This window comes from Pteropus medius, unplaced genomic scaffold (assembly GCF_902729225.1).
Source record: "Pteropus medius unplaced genomic scaffold, Ma_sr-lr_union100, whole genome shotgun sequence".
In the NCBI taxonomy this organism is placed as follows: Eukaryota; Metazoa; Chordata; class Mammalia; order Chiroptera; family Pteropodidae; genus Pteropus; species Pteropus medius.
This window is the reverse complement of record NW_024349796.1, coordinates 6,380,416-6,406,262: the sequence shown is the minus strand read 5'-3', so window position 1 is coordinate 6,406,262 and position 25,847 is coordinate 6,380,416. Positions and strand designations below refer to the sequence as shown.

General features: G+C 46.9%; 1 long non-coding RNA gene across 1 annotated transcript; it reads right to left on the bottom strand.

Moving 5' to 3' along the window:
• Positions 1-8,911: 8,911 nt before the first annotated feature.
• LOC120619129 (uncharacterized) lies at positions 8,912-25,390 on the bottom strand. Its single transcript, XR_005657370.1, has 3 exons — positions 23,773-25,390; positions 11,924-12,046; positions 8,912-11,021 (listed from the first exon to the last, which is right to left on the bottom strand). It is a non-coding gene; the product is annotated as an uncharacterized LOC120619129 (long non-coding RNA).
• Between the last annotated feature and the right edge of the window lie 457 nt (positions 25,391-25,847).

Sequence of the window (25,847 nt, the reverse complement as noted above, 5' to 3'; positions counted from 1 at the left end):
TAGGAGCATGACATAAAGAAATCATGTCTGAAACCTGGAAGCTGGTCATCTAGAGAAGTAATCGGGGCCAGTGGGGTAGAAGGTGAAGAAAAAGAAGACTAGCAAGGGTCGTTCCTTCGAATATATAAAGACCCCCAGGTGCGCATTTTAAACCGGAAATCATTTGAGAAATTGGATGAGAGAGAGAAGCAGTAAGCAAAAGATGCTCCTGGCCGTGTGTGCATTACAAGGTGGTGTAATTTGGGGCCAACGATCTCTGTGTGTGTTAGTGCCGATGAGTTGGCTCCGACTCTTCACTGCCATATGAATGAGTGACGTCCACAGTGTCCTGTCCTCAATGGCCCTGCTCGGCCCCTATAGACTCACGCTTATGGCTTCTTTCATGGAGTCGATCCATCCCTATTTGGTCTTCCTCCTTTCCCGCTGCCTTCTATTTGAACATGCATTATTGTCTTTTCCAGAGAACCTGCCTCCTCACGATGTGACCAAAGTCGGACAGCTTCGGTTTTGCCATTTTTGCCTCCAGCCGTGTTTCAGGTTTAATTTGCTCTAAGACCCATTGGTCTATCTTTCTGGGGGCCCAGGGTCCCCACTGAGCTCTCCTCCATCATCGTATTTCAAATAAATCAGTGATCTATAAGATAATCGTATCTGTAGTTACCTCACAAGGTTGTGAGAAATAAACACAATACAGAAGTTGCTTTGCACGATGTCAGGCGCAAAGTAGGTGGTAATCAACATTCGCTACTATTATTATTATTATTATTATTATTATTATTACCCAACCTTTGAGACACTGCCTCACTACCTGCACTACAAGGAAAGAGTTTCGTACTGAACTTATTTAGCTGGAACAACCAGAAAGATTGAGCGGACGACCTTCGCAAAGGGCTTTGATGTGGAGGAAGGCTGTTTGTGGTTCTTTTTTCTGAGAGCTCTGGCCTGGGGCATCGCCATTTTCTCCCTACCCAGGAGAGAGAGGCCCACTGTTGCTGCAGCTACGCAAGCAGAAGTCAGGCTTCCTAGGAGTGGAGGCCGTCAGGGCCTCTCCGTCCTTGAATAGTTCAAAGCATTTCTCGAAGCTTTGCTAGTGGGGCAAGGAATGAAGGCTGAGATAGCCCCCGCCAGGATCGATGGCCGACAGCTGTGGCAATGGCAGCTGCTGTGACCCACGTCACTGCGCCTGACCCCAAGCATGGGGAATCCCTGACAAACGGTCGTGAGAGCCCCACATTTTTCATTCGTCTGGAAGCCAATGGGAGGTGAAAGGGAGCAAGATTCTATTCCCCTACAATGGCACCCTGTCAACACGGCCGTATCCCACCCCCCCGCCCCCGTCATCCCTCTTCTTGCCACGGAATTCACAGAGTTTGAGGGGGAAAGGGAGAACGTCCACGCTTTGGAGCTACGAGAGAATTGTTCTTTTATCTTGTTTTCACTTTGAAATTCAGGTAAATATCTAAAATAGAATTTGACACCTGGGACTATCTGAACAAGGTTTTGAACACTGAATATCATTTGAGCAGGAATAACGATGCAAACTGCCATTTATTAAACATATACTATATGCCTGGCAGTATTATGGGACCTTTATAATATTATTGTGTTTCATCTTACAAGTATATTCTAATACCAAGTTTACACAGCTAGTGAGTAGCAAAGGCGGAATCAACTCGCTTTTCTCGTCTATAGAAAGCTGCCTAGTTTTACAAAGATCCTCTCGAAGCCTTTTTTTTTTTTTTCTTAAAAATGGTTTATAAAGTTTTCTGGTTATAAAAATAATGTCTATTCATATTAGAAAATTCAAAAAATACGAGATGCATAAAAAAGCAGTAATCTTACTACCCTGTATAACTGTTATTAACTTAAAATTTTTCCCAGTGAATTTTTCTGTGCATATATTTATAATATTCTTTTTTTCTCGAAATTGGAATCTGAAAACTTTTCAGACTTTCCAAAGATTTTTAAATTTCCTTGAAATACGAGAAAGCCCATTTTACCCAGTAAAGTTCGAATGGACTTCTAAAGTTCCAATATAGTTCGGAAAACTGCCCATACAGTTTAAAAGAGGGGACTAAATTTGGCAAAATGCCTTTCTCAACCCTGACAGGGCATCTAAGTGCCCAGTCATTTGTTTCTCTGGCTGGGGGACCACTTTTCAGTGGTAACCAATGGCTCTTAGTGTCATTAGTAGTTCTTAAACCTCTTTAGGCATTAATCATGCTCCAGATGTTATAAAAATTTAGCGACTGAAAATGAACATACATTAAAGTCTTCAGCTGCTGCCTCAAGGTCATGGGTATGTCAGCTTCCTTCTCTTAATTCGGAGCCTCAGCCAGACCCCCATCAGTGGGATTCCATCCTCATTATAAACCAGAGAGTCTTCATTACGCATATATTTTAGCATTTTGTATTTTCAGTCGGCCCATCCCAATGGTGTACGTGTCCCTTTAAAACATCTTTCCTTTGATAGGTGGCCCTTCATGGGGTCCTTTTGCAGGGGTGAGAGATTATACTGTTTTGATTCTATCTTTGCCCCTGAGATACCAACCAGTAGCATTCTTCCTACTTTGTCTGATCAAATGGAATTATTTTTAGTAGAGGCTGCTTTGCTTGAAAGGCGGCTTATAATCTTAAAAAGCCCTTTATATTGTAGCCATGCGGGCCTCTTGACAGTGTGTGTCTAGAATTTCAGTGTCTTCTCTGCCCAGAAGACTGACTACCTTCGAATTCACCCTTTCTGCTCATGTATGTCCTAAAAGATAAATGAACGGCTTTGGCGCCGAATATAGTAACTGCAGCATGCATCATTTTTGACAGCCACTTCCTGAACTTCATCCCTGAACGGTGTTCAAACCATTTTTATTGGTTCTCAACAGAATTCGACAGTGTTGAGGGAACTGATGAGCAGGCGGCAGTCGAGGCCAGCCGTGTGTACCTTCCCACGGCTCTCCACTGCCTTACACAACCCTGTCCACTATTTTCACATATTCGCTGAAAGATGGAATGTACGATCTAGTTCGCTGGAGCCCTGCTGGATAAATATGGGAAAAATGTGGGAGCTATGTCATGAACCACAACGGTTTTGCGTTCTGCGTAATTCGAAGACAAGATTCCTTAGCTGTGTGTCACTTACCTCCTATATTACCACTGTCGCCCAATATTTCGTAACCGTCAATTCTTTGCCAGTGCCCACATGCAAAGATGGGTTTGTATTAAAAAATAAATGAGAACAGCACATTCTGATGTGGTGTAGTGTATCAGCGCTTTCCACCCGAAGCCTCGTTCATTGCCTGTCCTTCCCCTTTTAGGAAACAAAGGACACAGCGCATAACTACTTATCCTGTTACAGCTCCCGAGGAGAAGGGTTACAGGATGTCAGAAATAAAAGAAAAGCCTTTATCCTTTGAAATATCTCAATGTCCAAAGATGGGAACAGCCACAGGGGGGAGAATACTGTGCTCTGCAGTTTGATCTGATTTTGTGGACCATCCGTTTCCACTTGGAAAACTCAATTATTTTCAACTGCAAGAATCAGAAGACCGGACTTATAGTTGCTTCAACATAGAGAGATTTATTTTTCTCACTTAATGAGAAAAGTGGATGTGGGCAGCCCAGGCCAGGTCATAAAGGACTCGAGTTCTCCTTTCTGTTCTACCAACCGTACCATGTCGAATTTCCTCCTTGTGTTTGTCACCTGGTGGTGGCAAGGTAGCTGCAACACCACCAGGACTTATTCTGAAGGTGGGAAGAAGGGGACAGGGCCAAACTAGCCAGACAGCCTCCTTTCATCTGAAAAGCAAAAGGTTTCTCCGAACCCGGAGCAGTTCTGCTGTCTTCTCGTTGGCCAGAACTGTGTTGCATCGTTACTCTCAATAAGCTTGAAAAATGAGTTTTTGCCGGGAGAACGGCTGGCTTAAACGAAAGCGTGAGTGCAGAAGAGGAAGGAATGGGTATAATTTAGTCCTTAAGACACTACGTAGAGGATGGCGGAGCCGAGAGAATGGCCTGGAAGAAGAACATGTGACCTCTTTGGAGATGTAAGTGACTGTCCACATGCTATGTTCTTACAGGCACGGGCGTCACAAACAGCCCTTGCTCTGTGAGCGAGTCCCAAACTTCTTGTTCATATGTGAAAATTTCTGTACCACATTGTGAATTTCTCATTACGGTTATTATGAGACCTTACCATGCTTAAATTAATGGGAAAGGAAGAATGTTATTTTAAAAGCTAAGTCTGACCATATCTCTGCCCTGCTTAAAACCCTTTGGGGGCTTAAAACCCTTCCATAGCTCTTAAGATAAAATGTAGGGTCCTTGGCATGGCCTTTAGAGTCCTGAAGGACACAGTCTCCATTCATTTCGGCAGCCTCTTATCTGTCTCTCTGCCTCAGGACCTTTGCATATGCCCTTCCTGCTGCCCAGAAGCCTGTTCCCCAACTCTGGGCCTAGCACCCTCTGCTTATTGTTCAGCTCCAGGATAAAAAGAGTTCCTAGAAAAGCAACCCCTGACCCGTCAGGCTTGCTTAGGGCACCCTGATATAAACTCTAAGTATTCTAATCTTCCTGGCATTTATCTAAAAAATTAATTAATTTGCTGTGAATTGTTTCAAGACTACTTCCCCTGCGAGAATGTTAGCTTTGTGAAGGTCCTAATAGTCTTGTCTACCGCACCTGGCTTATTGCCTGTTGTGCCGTAAGCACTTAACAAACGTTTATCAAACGAATGAAAAAAATTGTAAAAGCATCAAAATCACTTTGCCGTTAACACGTGTTTGCGCTACTCAGAATGGAGCCTTTTAACTGGTGCTAGTCTGCAGATTGTTCATTGTTAATCTGCAAAGCATGGAAATTGAAAGTCAGCATGTAGAGACTTTTCTAGCAATTTTTAAAACATTGTCAGTCAATGGTTTGGAAATTTTTAAAAATAAAGGAAACCTAGTCCCTTGACACAGATCAGTAGAGAAGCACTGCTATTGGTTGGTTAGATCTTACAAACTGTCACTCCACTGATAAATGTAAACATTTCTAAAGCTATGAGAGCTCCGAAGCCAATGCCAGCAGTGGTCAGAAGCTGGCAGGTCGCATGAAGCTCCTGCAAGAGGGAGGCCGTACAGACCCCTCCACCTCCCAAGTAGAATCCTGTCTCCTTGATTCCATAGCAAGTTATTAAACGTTATTTAATTCATTGGTGCCCAAGTGTAAGTGGGGATAATAATAAGGCCTATTTGGCAGTGCTGTTGAGAAAGGTTGATCTGGAAATTGGATGCAAAGCATTTTCACTATATGAGTATCTGACGTTATTATTATTACCTGCAATACATGAGAGAACCATTTTGCACAAAATAAGAGAGGATTTTGAAAAAAAAAATAGAACATGGTTTTGATTAAAATAACATTTGGGATATAAAAGCATACTGCACAGAGATTGATATCAAAGGACACAGAACAAACTGCCCGCTGGGTGGACGTAAGCTTGTGTGTGCCTGGGGCAGGCTGAGACCCGGCTCTGACCTCAGATCAAGGAAAATATTTGCACAGCAGAGCTGGCATATTGATGCATGGTTCCTATATAGGAAAACTTGCAAACCCAACAGTCAGAAAGGAGGATGATGGATTTTTTTTACTCTATTATTCTTCTCCAACTCAGAGTAGATGCCTGAAATTCTACCAAGTAGGGCTGTATCTTCTGAGTTGAAAGCTTTAATGTAAACTCCAAGTACAGCCTGTAGGTTACAGTTTAAGCTCCTGATAGTCATTTACACTTTAGTGTGAATAAAAAATCTGAAGAGAGCTCAGACAGGGGCCCTCTGTTCTATCTTACTCTGACACTTGCTCCCTAACGCCACTCCCTCTGTTGCAAATTTTGCCCATTATACACAGTTTAGCTTAGCTCATGCCTTCAACCGGAACACTTCTTTGGCCGTCCAGCTTCTCTCTTCTGCCCCTTCCCTGATAGGAAGTATAAACTATGCCACATAATTCAACACTTACTTATTTTCTCCCATCCACCTTTCTGTACTGTTTCATGTGTGTTTATCTTAAGTGCATGTCTGAGTTCAGGGACTACATCTTACCCTTTTCAGTCACCCCTCCTTCCCCAGCACAGGGCTGCACAAGAAACTCTTCCTGGATGGTGGGGAAGGTGAAGCAGAAAACCCAGGACGTCTGTGTTCGTAGAGCATCGGGGGAAGCCTTGGATTTCGGGGTGTACGAGGTCATTCGTGACCTTAAAGAGAGCATTTTCAGTGGGGAATTGAAGACAGGCCAGAGAGAAAAGAGCAAGACGTGGGTGAAAACAATGGAGATCAAAAGTATAACAGGAAGTCCTTTTTTCTCCTCTTTTTCGCTTCCTCCTTCTTTACTTTTTTTTCTTTCAGTTTTATTGAGATATAATCGACATATGGCACTGTGTAAATTTTAGGCGTACAGCATAGTGGCTTGACTTCCAAATCTTGTGAAATGATTACCATGATAAGCTTAGCGAATATGCATTACCTCATATAAAGACCAAAAAAAAAATGTTTTGAGTTTTGTTTTGTTTTGTTTTGTTGGCAGTCAGAACTCTGAGGATCTATTCTCTTAGCAACCTTCAGATATATCATTCGGCAGTGTTAACTCCAGTCACTGTTGTATATCACATCTCCAGTACTTACTCTTCTTACAACTGGAAGTTTGTACCTTTTGACCACCTTCCTCCAATCCCTCATCCCCCAGTCCCTGCCTCTTGTAACCACAAATCTGATCCCTTTTTCTATGAGTTTGGAGGGGTTTTTTTAGATTGCACATATAAGTGAGATCATACGGTATTTGTCTTTCTCTGATTTATTTCACTTAGCATAATAACCACGAGGTCCACCCATGTTGTTGCAAATGGCAAGATTTCCTTCTTATTATGGTTGAATAATATTCCATTATATATATATATATGTAAAATACAATCCAATGCAATGCAATGCAATGCAATGCAATACAATACAATACAATACAATACAATACAATACAATACAATACAATACAATACAATACAATACAATACATCACATTTTATTTATCCTTTCCTCTGTCAATGGACACTTAGGTTGTTTCCACGCCTTGGCCATTGTAAACAACACTGCAATGAACATGAACAGAGGTGCGAATGTCTCTTCAACATAGTGATTTTGTTTCCTTCAGATAAAGTCCCACGAGTGGAATAGCTGGTTATACGGGAGTTTTATTTTTCATTTTTTTGAGGAACCTCCATGCTGTTTCCCGTAGTGGCTGCACCAATTTACATTCCCATCAACAGTGCTCCAGGGTCCCCTTTTCTCCACATTCTCACCGAAATTTGTTATTTCTTGTCTTTTTGATGATAAAGTCTTTTTTTTAAAAGTTCGTCAGTAAAGAAAGGTGAGTAGGGGCAGCTACAAGGAGGGAGTGGGAAGACGTTTTCAGGATGGAAGAGACCTGAGCATATGTGTTTGCAGCATGAACGAGACCCCAGGGAGGAGGCATTTGCAGGTGGAGAGAGCGGAGAGAGTTGGCACATTACAGTCCCCAAAAGGCGTGAGGTCAGCTGTCCCAAAAGAGGGGTTAATCTTGGCTAGAGAGAGGGGTCCTCCTGTTTGGGGACAGAAGGGAAGGAAAAGTGGATGAGGGGGGGACACAGAAATGCCGAGAGGTGATAAAGAACATGGATAGGGCAGGGAGCTGGCAGATTTGATCTTGGAAAACAAGAATTCAGGTTCTCTGCTAGGGAAGACTGCCCCACTTTTTTTACCCACGTCCCAGAGTTCGAGGCTTGATAAGAGTGGAAAGAATGTTTGTCGTAGGTGCTAGGATGTCAGCAAAGAGGTGCTTCCAAAGGACCCTGTTTCAGTGACTGCTGTGGATGTGCAATAGACCGAGAAAGAATTAAGGTCATTAATTCGTTCAGCAGTTTTGTACCCAGAACCCACCATGTGCCAGACCGTACCTAAAGCCTTAGGGATATGAAAGAGATTCTGTCCCCTCCTCCAGGACTGGTAGACTGGAAGGGGAACAGACAGGCAAACAGGTAGTCAGGAGACAGTGCCGGGGATGCTACGATAGGGCAACGTGTGCGGGCTGTGGGGAGATGGCTCCGATTTTAATAGAGAACTGCAAAGCTTGGTTCAGTCGGAATGAGCGGCAGCATCAGAGGGCCAAAGGCAAGAAAGAACCTGGCATTTTTGGAAATTAAAAGTGGAGCAGTGTGGCTGGATGAAGAGGTGGTGGCGACGAGGGGGAAAGACGGAGGCGGAGGAAGTGGGGGAGCAGATCACAGGGGGCCGAATCTGTCCCCACCCCACCCCAACATGCTCCAGAGTCTGGTTTTTATCCTGTGGGAAGGAGGGAGTTTGGAAACCAAAAGGCCAGTTACAAGTAGTGACAGTGGAAATAAACAGAAGTGAATAGATTTGGGGGATTTATAGGAGGCATAACTGTCAGTTGATTGGATAAGGGAGAAATGACAGCGGATTCTCAAGTTTGCAGCTTGGGCGACTGGGTAGAGGGTGGTGCCGTTCACCGAAACGAGAAAACGGAAGGAAGAACTAGCTACGTGGGAAGATGCGCTGATTTTGGACTTGTCGACTTTGAGGGGCCTGTGGAGAATTAAGTGCACAGGGCTGTTTACATCTGGAGCCCAGATGGGGGATCGGGGCTAGAGGCACTGAATTATTGGTCATCAGCACTGGACGATAACGGAAGCCACGGTCATTGGTACGAACCGAGGGAGAGAGGGAAGGAAGAAGAAGAGAACGAGATTGAGGCCAGGATGGGACAGAACACAACCGCTTAGGGAAGGGAGAGGCTGAAGGACCCACAGAGGAAGAGGGGCTCGCACAGGAGCCTGAGGAGGGGGGCGGTTCCAAAAAATAGGCATTAAAGACTAAAGGGTGCGATGTTATTATGGAAGTCAAGGGAAGAAAAAGCATTTCACAGAAGGGACAATCGACGACATCGGAAGCTGCTGAGAAGTCAGGGAAGACGGCAGACTGTCGTTGGCTCCAGCGTCAGCGAGATCTCGTGGTCTTGGTAGAACTGGCTAAAGGAAGGGAGGAGGACAGGCGGTGACAGCGGACCGCTCTTTGGAGAGGATCGAGTAAAGGAGACAATAGAACGACAGATGGAGGGGACACAGGTCAGGGAAAGTTTTAAATTTCATTGTCATTTTTAAGAATCGAAGTAAATTGAATTTGTTTAAACGTTGACGTGTAGGAGCCTGTAAAACAAAGGTTGAAGAAATAGGGAGAGTGAATAACTGATAAGAATGGATTTCCTGAGGATGCAAGATGGGATAGAATTCAGAACACCGAGGAAGGCCTTGGACAGAAATGATAATAGTTATACTCACGATTGCAGAAATTTTCTTGTGGCAGGCACTGCGTCGGGCCACCATCTCATTTAACGGCCACAACACTCCAATAAAATCAGTACTATCATTATCCCCATTTTTAAATGGGTACCAATTTTTAACTGAGGCTCACACGAGTGCCTTGATTGCTGTATGTCACTGAGCTAGTAAGTGGTGGAGTTGGGACTTTTCTATCTTTACAGGAATGGAAGAGGAGAGGATGGATTCAGATGCAGGGAACTTTGCAGTTTGGTGGCAGGGAACTGTGGGCATTGTCATCTGGTGTCTTCTATCTCTGTGAAGTTGGAGATGGGCTAGAGGTGGCAGTGGAGGGTGCCTGAGGGGAAGGAGAGGGTCCCCGAGTGGTGAACAGTACGACAGATGAGCTCCTGACAGGGTCACAGCTCCAGCAGCTCCTGGCAGCCAGGGATCAGAGAAGAGGCGGGACCCAGGACTGGGGACTGGTTTCCACTTGTCTCTCCCTCTTTCAGACAGGGAGGAGGTGTTACAGACCTTGGAGGTGTACTAGCCAGAGTGCCAATTTAGTTCCAAAAAGGAGGAGGAACCTGCCGATGCTAACACATGTCAGAACAATGTTCCTGCCGGGTCCTGGGAAATTGTGCTGTAATACCCAAGTCATTACCAGACTTACCATTTTTCGTTGGCTATCGGATCAACTTTGTAATTTATTTTGAAGTTTATTTTTGATGTATCAAATCTCAGTAGCGTAACAGTTTTTAGTTCCAAAATATTTCATTTATTCCATCAATATTCATTCCACAAATATGTATTGAGAGTCAGGCAGTGGTAGCCAATACATCCATCGTCCCTGCCCTCCAAAGCCAGGAGAATATATGGATTTTAACTAGACTAGAATGTAAGTCCCATGAGGTTAGAGACAGATTATTTTGCCTATTGCTGTATTCTTTCTGCTTTCTAAGGCTCTGGGAGGGGGCCTACTACGTGCTCTCATGGTTACATATTTTTATAAAAATTTCAAAAGTAAGATATTTAAACTATTTAAGACTTCTGTTTCTATCCCAACATTCCCGTCATCACCCGCCCCCCATGTCAAGTGACATTGAAGTGGCCATAGGTATTTAGAGATCCAGCAAAGAGGAAGTTACACTGGGAATACATGTATGGGATGTGGGGGACATATTTAAGTCACACAGTTATCATTAGCTGTCCTACCACAGGAATGACTTTCAGAAACGCTCTTACCATCCTCTGTGAAGACTCACCCAGCACATCACAAAGGAGTGAGGACAGTCAGGTGTGGTGTCACAAACATGAGTATATCCTAGTCTCCTGACACAGGAAGTTTGTGGGCGTTAGAGAGAAAAAGATCTTTCTTAAAGATGCTCTCCAAAATTTTGTAAGGTTCAGGCCCCTCAAAAGGTGAATCTGCCCTTGGCTGGATGAATGGATGACTCTAAGTCTTCTTGGGGTGGAGAAATCACCAGCTCCTACTTTACTTTTCTCTGGCATAAAGACTAGTTCAAAGCTGGTTCTTAGTCCTCGGAAATACATCAAATCCTTCTAGGAAATGGTCCATTGTCCTTTATGATGCTCTTATAAGAACAACTGGACCAGCCTCTCCAAAGGGCAGCTAACTTCCCGTAGGTCTTCAGAGCCGATACATCCATCAAATTCTTATTCCCTTTAGATAATATCCAAATAAATATTGTCACTGCCAAGTTCTTTGTACCAGATGCTTTACAAATGCAATCGTTACACTTTAGATAATGACTATATTAGTAGATTTCTGGTAATGTTCGTTCATTCATTCAACAAACGTATGGAGTCCTTACTAGGAGCGGGGTCATTGGCGGGTAAAACATTACACGAGGCACAGACCCTTTCTTCAAAGAGCTTTTAGTCGAGTGAGGGAGTGAGACGTTTAAACAGGCGATGACAATCCCCGATCTGGACTAAGACTGGGGGATGGTGATGAGCGCAGCGTTTTTGCAAAGCTCTTGGGTGAGGCACCTACCTCGGGCAAGTCAGGGAATGCTCCTTGGAAAAGCTGAGTCAAAACCAGGCAGGAATGCTGCCGCACTGGGTGGGAGGGGGAAACTGGATCAAAGGTCTCCAGATCTGATCGATCCGTCAAAACCACCTGGGGGAGCTCCGAGGATCCCAGCCCTCCACCATCCCCAACCGACTGACTCAGAATTTCGAAGGGGCTGAACCTCAGGAAGTCTGTTTTCCCATAAAATCACCTCCGGTGGTGATTCTGATCAACCAGATTTGGTGCTGACCTCAGAGGTCCTGTGGGGACAGAGAGGCCAGCGGGACCTCGGAAGGTCAGATGGCGGAGGCCTCAGGATAAGGGGGGTGGGGCTGAGGGCAGAGCGGGGTGGCGGAGGGGGCCTCGCAGGGACCGGAACAAACGCCTCCTAGACGGTTATTCGAACAGAGCTGCGGCCCTTTTAGACAAGTCGCTCAGCACGGCTGGCAGCTCACGTGGCTGCTGGCTCACTCTGGCTGTGAAAGCCCTTGAGCATCGTCATAGAGGGCACAGGGCCTGGTGTGTCAAGCGGGGCACAGGGGCGTGGGTACCTGCGCTGTGAGCAAGAAGGCTCAGGATGCCCCGTGAGCCTGCAGGGACTTCCCATGAAGTCTTTTTGAGCTGGTCTAGCCTCCGATTCTCGAGGTCAAGAGACAGCTTTTTGTGTCATCTACCTTAAAAAAAAAAAAAAAAAAGCTTTATTTAGATGTGATTCTTATACCATAAAATTCACCCTTTTGAATTATCTGATTAACTGGTTTTAGTAAATTCACAGAGTCTGGAACCATCACCACTGATACAACTTTAGATCTCATTTTTTACCACCCCCCCCCTCAAGAAACTTGAACCAGTTTGGAGTCACCTGCCATTGCCCCCACCCCTATCTTTAAACCTTTTCTCCGTCCATTAGCAACTGCTAATATGCTTTCCATCCCCATAAACTTGTCTATTCTGGATATTTCATGTAAGTGGAGCCATATCATATGTGGCTCCCACGTCTGGCTTCTGTCACTCAGCATGTTTTCAAGGTTCATCCATGCCGTAGTACGTATTAGCATTTCATTCTTTTTGATGGCTTAATAATATTCCAGTGTGTGAAATTAGTTTCTCCATTTTGTTTATCCATTTGTCAATTGGTGGATGTTTGGGTTGTTTCCACCTTTTGGATATTAGGAATAATGCTGCTGTGAACAAAAGTTTTTGTGTAAACATGAGTTTTCAGCTTTCTTGGGTGTATATGTAGGAGTAGAATTTCCAGGCCACATGGTAACTCGGTGTTTAACTCTTTGAGGAACTGCCACATTGTTTTCCAAAGCCTCATTTTACATTCCCACCAGCAGGGTGGGAGGGTTCTGATTTCTCCACATTCTCCCCAATGTTTGTGTTTGTTCCTTGTTATCATTACCGCTATCTTAGTGGGTGAAGTGGTACCTCGTGTGGCTTCGATTTGCATCTTTTTTGTGACTAATGATGTTGTTGAGTATCTTTTCAGATGCTTATTGGCCATCTGTAGATCTTCTTTGAAGAAATTCAAATCCTATGCCCATTTTTAAATCGAGTTATCTTTTTATTGTTGAATTGAAGAGTCCTTCATATTTTCCAGGTATCAGATAAGATGTGTGATCTATAAATAGGTTCCCCCACTCCTTGGGTTTTTTTTTCACTTTCTTGGCATCTTTTGAAGCGGAAACATTTTTAATATTGATGAAGTCAAATTTATCTATTTCGGGGGATCTCTTGTGCTTGCGATGTCATATTTAAGAAAATATTACCTAATCCAAGGTCATGAAGATTTGTTTTCTTCTAAGAGTTTTATAGTTTAGCTCTTACGTTTAGGTCTATGATCCACTAGGATATATAGGACATATATGTATATATAAAAGCCAAGTCTACTTATCTGTTGATCACAATCATAGCAGATACTCTGATGCTGGCCAGATATCCCTTCAGAACAGAAGGCTATTCCCCCAGCTGCTGGGAATGTGGACAGCCTTCAGGTGTCAATCCTTTTTGGGAATTGCCTTAGATGAAGAAGGCACCTTATCCAAGATCACTCTGGCTTCCGGGGCAGCCCGCCCCTCTGACTGATTAACATTGGGATTCAAAGGCCTGCCCCCTTGCCCCAACTTGATACTACTCCAAAAGATCACCCCAGTTTTAAATCTTCCCATGGGCATGGCTGAGGCCTCACTGAGAACACAGCACTGTGGCCCAACCAACTTCCCCTCGTACACAGTTCTGCCCACTTCCTTTCCCTTCAACAGGTGCTGATATCAAGAGCACATCCTAATGGACTTCTTCTGTACTAATATCAGCCTTATTGTCTGCTTCCCTGGGAATTCAGCCTATGACTGTTGGTACCAGCAGTGGTCCATGAAAGAAGATGCTGAAATGGGATTTGGAGATTAAATTACCCACCATCCAGCTGGCAGTGAGGACTCTGCTGATGCCATTGATTGGAGTACAGATAGGTTCCACCACAAGGTAGCACTGAAATTGTTAAAACTTTCACTAATAGTGAACCAGAATCATATTCTTGTGGAAAAGAATGTACAAGTAGGTGTGATACATGAGCAGCAAAGTCCCCATAGAGAGGCAGCCGGGGACTCTGGCCCTCAGAGAGCTGTGGAGACGATGACAGAACACAGCAAAAGGATCCTGCTCAGTCTGTACAACAACAAAATCAAGAATAAATGATCAGTAAGCCAAGAACAGCCACGCCAATAAAATGTCATGCTTCCTTGTTCAGTTTCCGGAAAGAAACTAGTTCTCGGATCCAGAATCCATGGACCGAAGAAGAGGTCAGGTCCCAGTAGGAAGTACCCTGTGACGCCACGATGATATACATGGCCGGCATTTCTCAAGCCTTTCCCTAAAGGGAACCGTGGCCATTTATTTGGGTAGCCACATACTGAGGAAAGGGAATGCTCTTTCAAGGACTGTTGGGCGTGAGGTCTGAGTTGAGCCTCTGAGACCCGAAGTATCATCGTGAGACCTCTGTTAGAGTAGGTACATATGGGGCCGGTTAGCAAGTGGAGGCTGGCCTAGGCGTGGCCCCCACGTGCCCACTGAATCCACGGGCCCACCAGGTGGTCATCTCCCCAGTTCTTGAATATATAATTAGAATGGACGTTTCTTGGTTTCTTAGCCTCTGGAGTAAAAGCTATTAAATGGAAAAGCCTTTGAAACTCCCTTTCTTACACCACTTATGAGCCAAGACAGTAAATCAAAACCAATAGGCAGGATGACAGCCATGTATAGAAAGTAATTACAAATGTAATTCAGAATCCTAAGGGGTATAGGGCTGGTGGTCCCTATCAAGTCTCCATGAATCACCCTGGTCAGACAGATCCTGGAAGACGAAAATAGATTACTGTGGTCCACCAAACAGCAGCCCCCTTGGCAGCTGCTATGCCAGATGTGATATCTTCGTTAGAGCAAATCAGCATATCCTCAGGTACATAGCACGTGGCCGCTGAGCCAACGAGTGCTTTCTTTTCTATTCCGTCTAACAAAGAGAGAAGAACAGTTGATTCACTTGGAACAGAGACATACACGCTTGCAGTCCCGCACCGAGGCTGTGGTAATGCTCCCGCTCTTGGTATAATATAATCCCAAGAGAACTGGTCTGGCTGCATATTGATGACATCATGCTAATGGGACCAGCTGAGCAAGAAGTGATTAGGGCATTGGGGACCTCCATGATGCATGCGGTCCAGAGAGTGGGAGGAAAAGCCCCATGACGATTCAGAGGTCTGCCATGTCAGTAACAAGTTTAGGGGTCCGGTAGTCTAGAGCATGCTGAGACATCCCCCAAAGGAGAGGATAAATTATTGGCTCTTCCGCTTCCCCTCACAAAGAAGGAAGCTCAACACCTAGAAGGCACCTTTGAGTTCTTGAGACAGCGTATTCCAAATTTGGGCATATGACTTCAGCCCACATACCAGGTATGTAAAACCTTGTCAACTTTAAGCAGAGCCGAGAGCAGAAAAGGGCTCTGCAGAGAATGTCCGGGCTGCCGTGCGAGCAGTCCTGCCACGTGGCCCACATCTTCTGGCGGACCCTCTGTTACTAGAGGTATCGGCGGTGGGAGAGGGCGTCATGTGGAATTTATGACAAGCCTCAGCGGGAGAAACGCAATGCAGACCCCCAGGGTTCTAGAGCAAGGCCATGCCAACTGCAGCAGAGAATTCAATACCCTTCCAGGAAGCTCCTGGCAGGCTATTAGGCCCTAACAGAGCACCTGACCATGGAACATCGAGTGACCAGACAGCCAGAACTGTAAAGGTTATGGAAACATAAGGTCAGATGGTCCCATCAGCAGGTCGAAATGGTACATCTGGGATTGACCACAAGCAGGGCTGAGGGGCATAAGTGATCTGCATGAGCTGGTAGCCCAGACCCTCATGCCATCCATCACTGCTGCACCAACTCCCCTCCCTCGGCTCTCTCCTCTGGCTCCATGTAGCTCTCAGGCGATGACCAGTTAACAGAAGAATTCTGTGGGAACATCGACAACCACCTTCGCTTCACGCTCCAGTCTCTTAACAACCCAACGGGCCCCAAACCCAGCTCAGTATTATTTCCCATGAGCTCTTGCTCTTTCTTATCTTCAATTACTGGCACCACCGCCACCACGCAGCCATGCATGAAAACTCACGACCTCTCCCTCTCCCTGACCTCCAACATCTAAGCCACCCATCGTTTGCATCTATTCTACCTCTGAGCATCTCTCCTGTCCGTCCCCTCCCTGCCACCCTCACAGCCCTGGGTGAAACCTCCACTGCCTTCTGCCTGTGAGAAGCTGGCCGTCTCCTGAATGTGTCTTTCCATGAAGGTCGGAAAACATCTCATGGCTCCACACGGTCTGTGGAAGAACATTTCCATCCCCGAGTAAGGCACTGACAGCCCTTCCAGAATCTGGCCTCAGCCTTGCCATTCAGCTTCGTCCCTGCCACTTCCCTGCTTGTGTCCAAGGTTTTTGAATCTCCTCGGTAACTGCCTCATCAAGCTTTCGTTCCAGAGCTTCCTTCCCCCCGCCCCCCCACCCATCGTCCTCACTCTTCTTCTCAGTCTGCTGAAGTCCTTCTCATTCTTGAAGGCTCAATGCATTTTTTTCTATGCTGCTGGGAAAGCATTCGTCATGGTATTAGTTTCCTCCTAATATTCTAAGAGTTCACTGAGGACACAGAATATGCCTCGTTCATCTTTGGATTGATTCCTAGGATCCAGCCCAGTGCCGGGTGCTTAGTAAATATTGGTCGAATTGGATTGAGTCAGAAATAGAATCAGGTCACCTGACTCTTATCCAGCGCCCTTATGCCATCCCAAAAGCAAAGGCTGGTATAGCTTCTGTGGACATCAGAAGGCAAAATGGACTATCCCCCGACTATCTTCCAGCCATTTCTGTAGCCTGTTGAAATTTCAGTGGAAATGAATTCTTTCGGGTATTTAATTAGTTTATTTACAAATTATTCAAATCCCATTAAATGTATTTAAAGTCCATTTAAATTGCGTACAATATAAATCTAGTTAAATTACAAACATCTCTGGGAGGGCTTGATTTTTATCGCAGTTAACCCTACTAAAATTCTCACACCGGAAGGGAACTTAGAAGGTCTTAGCTTCTTTCCAAAGCGACAACAAGCCTATAAGAGCCACCTGCAGAGGAGCTGGCATTGGATAACTGTTACTAGGAGCGTTGGAAGGGACAGGTCCAGAGCAGGGGACGTGAGGGTTGGTAAGGGCCGGTCCTATGCGAGGTACCATGAAGGAATGTACGGGGAAGCAAGAGGGTGCTGGTGCCAGGGGAGGGGGCGTCCACAGAGGACATGAACGGTGTGGTTGGAGCGGGGTGGACGGCAAAGAAAAATCCCTCCTACTTCTCAGTATGGTCGGACACGTTCCCCGTGTAGGGTTCTGGTCCCGATTTCCAAACACCTCGGATAAATCTCTTTGCTAGAGTGCCAGAAAATTCTCAAGTAATTTTCCAATTTTAATTCCCCTTAATCTTAAAAATAAATACATGCCTCATGGCATTTTTAAGAGGGGTGGGTGTTTGATGAAATAAAATGAGTGACAATAGAGTGTCACAACTCCGGCAAGGTTTCATGTCGCGGGTTTAGTTTCCCAGTGAGTAGGAGTTTGATGAACTGAAAAAAAAAAAAATGAAATGGCTTCTAAATCACTCTGCCCCACTACGCCGATTTGCAAACACATACCCTTCCCACACTGCCGAAAAGCTGCCAGCCCCGGGGTGAATGAACCCTGGGGAGCTCACCCAGCAGCTTGAAAAAGGCAGTGAAAGGAAATGTTAGCAGTCAATCGATAGCGGCGAGACCCTTGGGGAGGCAGAGCCAGGGACGGGATCAGCCAAGGCGATTTGGACGGGCATCCAGGTTACAGCACAAAAGCTTTCCTGGGAACTCGAGGGACGGCGGCAGGTTGGAGCCCTGGCCTCACATTTCACTCTGAAAGAGGCCACCACCACAATGGTTGAGCTGCTCCCTTTTGGCTCTCCAAAGATGCCCAGGAAAAAAAGAGAAAAGGGCAAATCAGCCTTATCAGCGCCTGTTTGTTCTTGAGCTTGATTCTGAAGCAGCATCTGGTGGTGTCCTCAGCTCTGGAAGAGCCTGGAAGTATCTTCCCGCGTGTGAAGGCAATTCATGACTTAATTTCATACTTTTTAGCTCTGGATGATGTAGGAATCTTTTTATGTGATTATGATCTTGGATTAATATTTCAAATTGTGATCTTCCTATTCCTCGAGAAGAGAGCTCGAGGAGTCCATTAGTCCAGAATGTGTCTCTTCTAGAACCCAGCAGATGCCGTCGCTGCTTTGGAGACACCTTCGCAGATGTCCCACTGAGGCCCAAATGACTTTTGTATTTGTAGCCTTTTCTCATACCCAAGAAATAACTACTTCTTTCTCTCTCTCTCTCTCTCTCTCTCTCTCTCTCTGTCTCTCTCTCTCTCTCTGTCTCTGTCTCTCTCTCTTCCCTTTTCTCAAAACTTCATCTAGTTATTAATAGATAGGATAAAGATAACGCAGGTCGGAACTTTGTCAACATTTTTTAAAAAATAGAACTCTTTCAAATGAAATCTGTACCCAACCTCAATATATAAAACAAAGACAAGTAGAGGTCCTTCAGCTGAGCCGGGGTGGGGACCTGGAGCTGATCTCACCCTGGCAGCCCCTGGGAAGCAAATCTGTTCCAATTCTTCCAGAATTCTGCCATCATCCAGATCGCAATTCTCAATCTCCAAGGGAAATTTTGTCATCTGGCATTCAATGGCTGTTTTAAATTGTTACAAAATATTGGGCAAAATCCCAATGGGAGGGGCAGGCACCTATGCCTGGACTTGGGAGCCAGTGGGTGTGACATTAGGGAGGCTAAGTGACCACTGCCAGCTCTGCTCGGTGGCTCTCAGACCTCACCCTGTTTGTCCTCTATATCACCTAAAGCACCTGGTTGAGAAAAGGCCTTGGAAAGACCCGGAGCATGCCAGAAGACAGAAAGAGTGTGACGCACGCCTTACTTAGGTCAGATGGCACGTCAGCTTTACTTTCCCCGCTGACTAAGGACGCCTCCCCCAAGCCATTTGCTTGCTTGCTGAGGCCTGTCTTGAAAACTGACAGTAGATGGTGGTGACTAGCCAGGTTTTCCCCCAGAAGTGATGAACGTACGTCAGATACAGACACGTGACCCCTCAAAATTTTTCCGAAGGCTCCAGGTCAGCGGTTTCTTTGTCCGCACACCCCTGTCAGCTAAATAACCCCAGATAGTTGGAAGTCAGGATTTTTCTGAAAGAGAGGTGAGGGGCTCTGCCTCAGTGGGCACGGGGACCCACTTTAGTATTGGAATCAAAACGCAATGAAATGGTTCTTGGGAACTGATCGACCCCGTCCCCAGGGTGAGGAAGGCGTGAAGTCAGGCCTGAGCTTTAGGGGGGATCTCACGTGTCCCGTGGCTCTAGCAAGGGCAGAAAAGCATGCAGCCTGTTCCCACTCATTCCTCTCACCCCTCGAGCCCAGGAGGTTCACCATGACCTTGGCATGGCTGGAGACAAGCCCGCTAAACGTCCTGTCCTGTGAAAACTGACCCGTCCAGGAGGACACGTGCCCAAGAGTCTTTCTCCTCTTGGTAGCCGGGATGGATTATGATACTGCTGTGATCAAAGGCGTGAGGTCCCCGGGTGAGGGGCAGCCCGGCCACGGCTGGGAGCAGGCCAGCCCACCTCTGTGAGGAGCACGAGTCCTGGGCCCCACGCTCAGCTCAGGGGACCCACAGCGAACGCTGTCCTGAGAGGCGGCTCAGGGAAAACAATGGAGAATCTGGAATCAGGAGTTGTCTGAGCTCAAGTCCCAGCCTCTGTAAAGGGGGACAGTGATCTTATTCACCTCGCTGAGTCATTGCAAAGAAGAAACGAGCTAATACACGTAAAATCTTCAACGAGGGCCTGGCACACGGCACGTACGATGTGAGCGTGACCCCTGAATTCACCTCGGTTCCGTGCTGCAACGTGCCACACTCCAGTGATGATTTTTTTCAGGTGCTGAAGCATGGTGTGCATGCAGATGGCTCTTTACCCTGCATCCCCTTCCCCTCCTCCAGAGCCCTGTAGTGTGACGTTTGTCCTGGAAGAGTTCCGATGGCCCTGCTCCAGGAGTTGCCGGCAGTCACGCCCACGTGTGATTTTGTTGGAAAAGTCACTTTTCACCTCTTGTCTTAAGCCGTGAAGGAAAACAGTCATGTACTCTAGATTTACGCGTCTGCATTTCTCCAGTGACTAAGAGGGACTGATTTGAGCAGGAGGCGCATGACTGAGGAGTTTGCTTCGTGAAGCCACAGGCTAGAAACTTGGGAGTCATTAACTCTTCACTCTTGCTACTTGGCCGTACGCTCTTCTACGTTCTGCCTTTACAAAATAGGAATGAGCTATCTCTGAGATTGTTTTGTGAAGAAACACTAATGACAATGAATGCCAGGTGCCTCTCTAGAGAGCAAGTACAGCGGGTGTAAATGCCTTTATGGAATAAAATTTGGTCTTGCTTCCTCCCTTCCCAACCGGAACCACAGAATCGATAGATAGGGCCGTGTGCCTAGGACAAGATGGGAATGGACCTGCCCTCCCACCGGGAGCGGCCCTGCCCGCCGGGGCCTGGTGTCTCAGCCTTTGCCGGGTCAAGCGCCCATCCCTTCCTGGGATTCCAGCCAAGATGCCAGGGTTGCAAATTTCTCTAACTTCAGAGGAAGCTTTGTTTCGGGCTTGAGTCCTCACAATGGCTTTGGCCATCTATGTCCATTCTGTTTTCTCAGATGTAAACATGACTATCTTTTACTGAGCGTCTCTTGTACTCCAGGCACTATGCTCAACGTAGCCACCAACATTATCTTGTTTAATCCTCTGAGCAGCTCCGTGAGGTAGGCGTCATTTCCAGTCCGATCTCACCTGAGGAAATGGACTCTCGGGACTGAGCAGGGCAACACGGACGACCCGGGCCGGGTCGGGCCAGAGCTGGTTGTTCCTCTGCTACTTTTCCTTCAGCATAGTCGCTCTCCACGGAGACATTTCCAGTGTAAGAGAAAACGGAGCTGCCGTTTAAGAAAGCGCTGATGAGAACACCCGAGGCAATGGGTGCTTCGGCCATATCATGGGGAAGGTGCCCTCGGTGTGGCCGTAGGGGACCATCTGCCTTGGGGGGTGAGGGGGAAGGGAGAGGGGTCGCTCTTTCTCTTCCTAGTCCCGGAGACCAGCGCGCAGGCCGACGAGCTGCGGCTCCGACGCGCGGAGCATCCAGGCTGTTAATTCTACAGCGGGGCCCCCGGCGTTCCGTCCGGCGTTATTGTCAGTACCCACTTCGGCTTAACCGTCCGGCGTTATTGTCAGTACCCACTTCGGCTTAACCGTCCAGACTCGTAAGAGATGCCCGCTTGCTAGAGTCCTTCTTGTTTGCCGTGAAGGCTTCACGTGGTCCCATCTTGCAGCGAGGGCGAGCGACGAGTGCAAACTAAAAACCGCATGAGAGATGCCCCTTTTGGTGCTTCTCTTAGATCTCAATGTAGGGATAGAGGTGTCGATTACTAGACCCTCTACCGCAGGGAGGGAGCTGAGATGTAGAGCTGCCTAGGGATCTATTGCATAATATCTGTTCTCTTCTTCCCCCGGCGTCATAAAACTCCAAGTTCATTGGGGGCAGTAATGTGCCCAGCTAACGACTACATTTCCGAGCTTTCCTGGCCAGTGAGATATAAGGGGATGCTATATATGCCGTTTTCGAGAAGTTTGCTTTTGCTGCCTATTTACACTTCTCTTCCTGTCCCACTGCCTGGATTGTGGATGTGACGGCTAGCACAGCGCTTTGGGACCCTGAGGTGACCTTGGAGATGGAAGCCAGTCCTAAGGCTGGTGCTGGAGAAAGCCAGAGCAGCTTGGGGTCCCTGATAACTTCCTGGAGCCACCATGCCTGCCCGGATGAATACCTCTGTTCTTCTTCTACATGAAAAAATGAACCCTTGCTTTCTGTTGTATATAGTCTTGCTCAATCCTAACTGATAGATCCTAACTGATAGAAGTTCCTGGAATTTCTAGCTAGCCAAGGGCACCTGAGCCCTATCTACTCTGTCTCCTACACACACATACCTAAGTCTGCTTTGCAAGTCTGATGAAGCACAGAGGATACGGTCATCTGTAAAAGTTTAGGTATGGAGATTCTTTAAGAAAGAAATTATTAATCGACTAAATTAATGCCCGAACTCGGTCCTTTGTTGAAGTAATAGACATGAAACATCTACCACGTGCCAGGTGCCGAGTCGGATGCATGGTCTCTATTCTTAGAAAACTTACAGACAATTTAAACAGAATGAGATGTGTATTGTAAGGAAGTGCTATGACAGACAGGAGTTCCCTAACCTAACCTTGGTGAAGGCTTCTCAGGAAAACCTGGGGCCTATGGGACAAGTGGGAGCCGTCAGGTATAGAGTAACGGGAGTCAAATGAGGAGCTTCCTATTGCCGATACACAAACCCTCTCAGTGGACCGCACTGTCTTTCCACAGGCCATGACTCGGCAGCTGATTCTTGCTAAGCTTGCAATGATCTTGTAGTGACCGATACTGACAGCCACTGCATTTCTCTACCCACAGTATAGAAGACAGTTCATCTTTTTTACTTCTTTTTCTTTTACCACAATCTTTACTCCTTTCTAGGGCGTAGAGTAAGAGGGAAAAAAATGAATGTGGATAAGGAAGTCTGATCCTATATTGAGAGTGGATCTGGGGGAAGGGCCTACTCTGGTTGTATCCAAATAAATTTGCACATTCACTGTGCTTTTAGGCCTTGGCCTTGTAAGAGAGGTGGTGCGGGGCAGAGAGCATCTCCAGTGATCAATGGTCTCTAGGAACCCAGTTTGATTGTCACTCCCAGAGCTGAGGATATGGAGGCAGCTCTAGGTCTGTGCCTCTGCCTCGAACAGAAGTTCAAAGTTTTTGTTTACATTAAAGATGAGACTGAATTGGTTGTAAGCAACAGAAACCAAGTCGGCCAGATTAATCACAGAGGGTATGTCACCGAAATGGGTAGAGGTTTTGTTTTTGCACCACTGGCGGGAAAGTAGCTGTGCCCCGGGACAACGCCAAAATCTGGGACTAAAAGGTATCACGAGCGTCTTGCCATGTCTCATTCCTGGTCTATGTCCACTTGCTCTGTGATGGACTTTAATGCTCTCCAGTCCACATGGCAATAAAATAATAAAAACTAAACAAAATGCCATGCCTTAGCTCTCGGTTTTTTATGTGTTTAAGAGATCGGCCCAGACTAAATTGAGTCCAGGTCCTGTGACAAAGACGCTAACTAGCTCAGCTTGGTCTAGAAGCCCATCCTGGGATGAAAACCATGGCCAAGGAAGGGGGTCACAGCAGGTAGATGGAGCTGCGGAGCTCACACCTGTAACCACGGAGAAGGGAGTGGGCAATGTTGGGGAGCGGGGGTTGGCAGACAACCCAGCACGTGTCTGTTGCAGTCCAAGGAGTCCCAGAATCTTACCTTTCTCCCCCAAGTCCTCCCTGATCCATGCGTGGACTGACATGTCTCAGTCAGAACCTGATTTCTCAGACAAATATCTATGCCCTAGCTAGAATGTAAGCTCTGTAAGGACAGAGATTTTAGTCTGTTCTATTCACTCTCTTACCTCCAGCATCCAGAATAATGCTTGCCACCATGATAATAAGCTCAAATACTTGGTAAGTCAACTAATGAAATTAAACTCTCCATTCTATGCCTTCTTGGAAATGGAAAGGGGACAGGATGGCAGCTGGGGTCGTGGGGAGAGAGCACAGGACAGAGAATAAGAATAGAATCTTAGAAAACACTCCTGGGGCATATTTGTAGGCATGACCTACCTGTGTTCCGGGCCCTGGACGTGGTTCAGGAGCAATGACGTGCCCTGATCTTGGAGCCCGGTAGACACATTCAGGTGTTCAAGGAGGCATTGTTCACTAGTTGCCAAGTTCTACTGTCTTCTCAGCGTCGACAGGCTGGGTTCACTGGCCCCTCTGGTCCTGTGGTTCCTGGCTATCTTTTAGTCTCTCTGAGTCTTGTTTGTTTATCGGTAAATAGATCACAAGGTTATCGAGAAGATTAATGATATGATATGTGAAATATTTCTTTGTATGCAGTAGGCATTCTATAAATATTTATTGATTCTTAAAAAACATGGCTGTTGGGTTTTCTGTTGTTTTGTGGGGCCTGGGGCGGAAATAGGACAGAACTGTAACTCTGCGATTTACTACAGTTTCTGGGTTCTTAGAGGAAATGGAATTACCTAGAATAGTTAACACTTCTCACTTAAGAACAGCCCTACCTTCACCTGGCTCCTTTTGTACAATACTCCCTCCTTTCCATAGGAAGGCAAAGCTTTGACCCTTCAGGGAGCCATAAACATAGCATGGGTTAGTCGGGGGGATGGGGGTTTGCGCTGTACCACGTGTATCTTCCCGCCCTCGGGGAGGTCAGAGGGCAGATTGGAGCTGATGGTGACTGCGCAGTGAGTCCTTGGCCTTGTTCACGCTGCCTTCTCTCCACCTGGCTTCTTCCCCAGATTTTTCAAGCACAGTTCAGCCTCTTTGAGTCGCTGCCCCGCTCCAGCCACCCCAACTCCTAGGATTTCTTTCAGACCACGGTTCCCAGCTCCCCTGCTTCCACAGCATCCCTTGCTTTGGTTGTCACGCCCCGCCCCACAAGCCAGGGCTCGTCCCCCTCCCATCCCACCAACCTGAGAGAAACCGTCTCCCAGGCCTGGTCCCCCAGGAGTCTCCCCCCTCACCGACCACTCGCCCCAGTTTGGCCTCACAGGGCAGACTGCGTTTAAGGATCATCCCTGTCCTCGGGATGTCCCATTATCCACCTCTAACAGTTAGGGACACAGTGACAGTCTAAACCACATGGAGAAAGCAGGAGAAATTTTAAAACGCGAGGAAAAGAACAGATCATTTCAAAAGGACATTCAACTCCATTCAGGGACACAATCTCCAATCAACAAAACGCGAAAGGCAAGCCGTGGCCCCGCAGGGACCGGCTGAAAGGCAGCTCCTGGTGAGAGCGTTCTGGAACGCGCTTCTCACGCACGCCCAGCAGCATCCCCGCTCCCGGCAAGCAGCCCCGCCCTGGGCGATCGGGTCTGGACCCCACCCGGAGCTGCTGCGAGCTGCGGGGCTTTGGGCCTCCCTGCCCACGGGGCTGAGGACGGCTCCCTCACCTGGGGGTAACAGCGGGACCGAGCTTGGCTGACAGAATTCTTTGGCAGAAAAATGCTGTCTGAGTCAGCCCTGAGAAATAATTAACCCTCCTGATGTCCCCTGGAGCACTAAAGAGGGTTGAGTGCCGAAAATGCAGTGAGTGCCGAAGCGTTTGGCTTCTGAAAGGGAGGGGAGGGAGTACCCCTACCCCCGGACCCCTCACCTGAGATAGTGGGGCACTCCCGCTAGCTCACACGGGCTCTCTGGGCCTCAAGATTGTTCTGGGAGGCTGGGGGGGGGGGGGGGGGGGGGGGGCGGGCAGAGAAAAGCCCCTCGTTTCCTTACACACTCTTCCTGAAGGCCTGTTTCCATTCGGGGCCTTTCCGTAACATGTGAGTCAGGCAGTAAACAAGGATGAAGAGCCGCCCTGTGCTGCTAAGTACGGTTCCAAGCGCTCGGAGAAGGTACAAGTGAAATACGAGACCCACCTGGGTAGAGAGGTGAGACACGAAAAGACATTACATTAGATAGCTCTGTTGATCCTACATTCACACATCCAGTGTGAAAGCAGAGAAGACACTTCCGTGAGCCTAAGCAGATTATCTTCCTCATTTAGACCAGCAGCTTAAAGACTTGCTAGGATAATGTCGTCATTCCTATTGGCTCTTTGTTCTAAAAAGGCTCCAGAGCTCCCCATGAATGTCCCCGGTGAGCCTTGGTCCGATCCCCTCCTTCATTTC